The sequence below is a fragment of the Limulus polyphemus genome, unplaced genomic scaffold (genome assembly GCF_000517525.1).
Source record: "Limulus polyphemus unplaced genomic scaffold, Limulus_polyphemus-2.1.2 Scaffold4469, whole genome shotgun sequence".
Lineage (NCBI taxonomy): Eukaryota > Metazoa > Arthropoda > Merostomata > Xiphosura > Limulidae > Limulus > Limulus polyphemus.
Window position 1 is genome coordinate 50,610 of NW_013670079.1, and position 3,138 is coordinate 53,747.

Consider the following 3,138-nt stretch of genomic DNA (forward strand, 5'->3'; position numbering starts at 1 on the left):
CTATCAAACCTATATCAAGTTACAACTTATTTAAGGTTTACTAAGGATAATCACACAGACCACCCACTATATTATATAGATAATTATAACCTTTATGGTTTCTAAGGATAATCCCACAGACCACCCACTATATTATATAGATAAGTATAACCTTTATGGTTTCTAAGGATAATCACACAGACCACCCACTATATTATATAGATAATTATAACCTTTATGGTTTCTAAGGATAATCACACAGACCACCCACTATATTATATAGATAATTATAACCTTTATGGTTTCTAAGGATAATCACACAGACCACTCACTATATTATATAGATAAGTATAACCTTTATGGTTTCTAAGGATAATCACACAGACCACCCACTATATTATATAGATAAGTATAACCTTCCTTTGAGATCCCAGTAAAAAGACATGGTGTTTATCTTGTGTAACACTCAAACACGTAATATAAAGATACATATGTTTGGTGCTGCACATAATATAATATCCTTTAGCCAATATGTCTACTTGAAACAGATTAAATCCAGAAATGATTGCCTACTAATTTAGAAGGTTTTGTTTGAATAAGCAGTCATATCTATACCAAGTCATGAACTTATCATTTAACTGACTTTTTATTAGCAAATGGGGTTAGCAAACAAGGATATGTAGAATTACATCTTTAGCATAATGTTCACTAGTTTTGTACTATGAACACTACTGTGATATACTATACAAAATTTTCATACAGGTAGATCGCCCCAAATAACCATATTCTTTGAAAATTGAAAGGTTTAAGTGCCCCTAGAAGTATCTTTTAAAAATAGTCCTTCCTTTACTGCCTAATTATTAATTTTTTGTGTCTGACTTGTAACAATAAGGCTATAGACAACAGTATTACCAAAAAGATAATAAAATATCCAAATGAGCCATCATTTCTCAATCTGTTAGTATAATTTTAGTTGTTAGTTACAGTTTTGTACTGTCCCACTCAGATTATTACTATTACTACTGTATTAGCATGTTGCCAGTGTTCAAGCCAACTTTTCGAAGTTAATATAAATATTGTAGTCAGCTTATTAATTACAATAAATATGTAATTTGATCAATATTACAAGAAAACGATTAATGAATTATGGTAAATTCATATCCTGCATACACTAACTTGACTAAGTTAATACATGTATTACTATTAGTAAGTAAAGTACTTTTAGTTTTAAGTAATAAGTTTTTACTATAAGTTAGTATGAGTGTTAACGTTAAATGTTTCACGTCTTAAGGAGTAGTTTAATAAGAAAGGTAAGTAAAATATGACTAAAATATTATCAGATGATGTATAATTTTTAAAAAAGGGGTATATTTGCTCTCACGTACAAATTATAAATTTTGATGGTCGACGTACATTACTCCTCACCATGACATACACACTAAGCGTTAAGCGCCCTCTCTTATCTAATAACAAACAAAAACAAACAAAAAAATTTAAAAGTGGTTAGATTATATGCAAGTAAACAGTAATTTCAATTTACGAAGCTCCTTGAATATATGTAATATAAGTATGAAAATGAATAAATTTAATTGGGCACCATGACGTCGGTTCAAAAAATCAATTAGACAAAAATACTGGGATTCCAAGTTTTCTCCTGATGAAGAAAGATCCACATTTTGAAAGCGCTTTGGTTACGTGATTTAGTGTTTCTGGATGGATCTCTATCTCTTTAGTTATATACATTTATAGAATTACCACAAATACTAGTGAAAGCTGGTTGGTTGGTTGGCGTTTTATGGCGCAAAGCAACTAGGTTACTTATGTCATCCATCGTATTGCACTTCAAAAGCACACAAATGTTTTCCATCAGAGAATGTTCTTAGTAAAATAATTTCTTAATACTTCCCTTTTCTGTAATTATTAAAATAAAAAATCTAAGTTTGTTTGTTTGATAGTGCTTCCGGATCCAAAACAAATAACAATATTTAATATTTTACCACAAAACAAAATAATAACTTAAGAGTATAAAGCATGTTTATTAAATGTTTGGGAATATAAAGGATTCCACCATCTACACAAACGAGAACAAACATTAATACAATAACAAATGGACAAAGCTAAATACAAATAAAAGAAATAAAATTAAAACAAGTTTAAATTGGTGTTGAGAGAGACAAGAATTTTTTAATTGATAAGATTTTCTTTATTAAAAGTTCGGTTTCAGACTCAGTACTAGTAAGAATTCTAGCGTTTAATATACTGATCGAATGTCCTGTATGTTATTACGAAGTAAGAAGGACTGTTGATTTTCAACTTGTTTCGATCAATATTCAGATATGTTCATGTGTGATTAAAATGGCATTTAGTTACACCAATATAGGAAGCCATAGTCTCCGCACTTATATGAATGCGGTATTCCCTATCACATGATTTTCTCGTACATCAGACAGTTAGGCCAGGTTCAGAGAATACTGGACTATAGAGTATGTGACCGTGTGTTTCTCGTACATCAGACAGTTAGGCCAGGTTCAGAGAATACTGGACTATAGTGTATGTGACCGTGTGTTTCTCTGATCACTAATCGAGGTAGTAGGGAAGAAGGAGTCGAATCTGAAAGGTGCGCAGTGAAAACAATCTTTATTTACAATAACAAACAGACAAACATAATAAAAAATATAGGCAAGTGTGTTATTGTGGCGTGTAACACTGGTAAAAGATGTTTGTTAAACGTTATAGTAAAAGCCACAAAAGTAGACTTTATAGAAAAAAATTAAGAGTTGGGAGTTTTAATCTTATTAAAATTCTACTAAATTGTATCTTACAGAGGCAAATCTGGCTTTAAGTGCAAAATATATTAGCACTAACAAAGCCAGGTTTACACATGAAAGCACTTCACACATGATTATTGTCCACTGTAAATTTAATGCTCGGTTGTGACAGCTCCTGATTAATATCCAATTGGCCGACAGATAAGACAGCTGTTTATTTCTGAACCTACCTTCACTGCAAGAAACTTGGTTAATTACCATTTAATGAGCTCCCATTGTTGTGCACAAAAATAAGGAATGTTGAAGTGTCTACTTGAGTGGCTTTCTGCCTCCAAACTGGTAATTCTGAAAAACACAATAATAATAAAAACATCTTAATTAATGGGTAGAA

At 30.9% G+C, this 3,138-nt stretch overlaps 1 protein-coding gene across 1 annotated transcript in view; it reads right to left on the reverse strand.

The window, feature by feature from the left end:
* Nucleotides 1-1,420, reverse strand: part of LOC106471200 (constitutive coactivator of peroxisome proliferator-activated receptor gamma-like) — a 49,990-nt gene extending 48,570 nt beyond the window's left edge. The window contains exon 1 of the mRNA XM_022399826.1: nucleotides 1,365-1,420. The gene's annotated coding sequence lies outside the window, so the exon portion shown is untranslated. The remainder of the gene's footprint in view (nucleotides 1-1,364) is intronic.
* Between the last annotated feature and the right edge of the window lie 1,718 nt (nucleotides 1,421-3,138).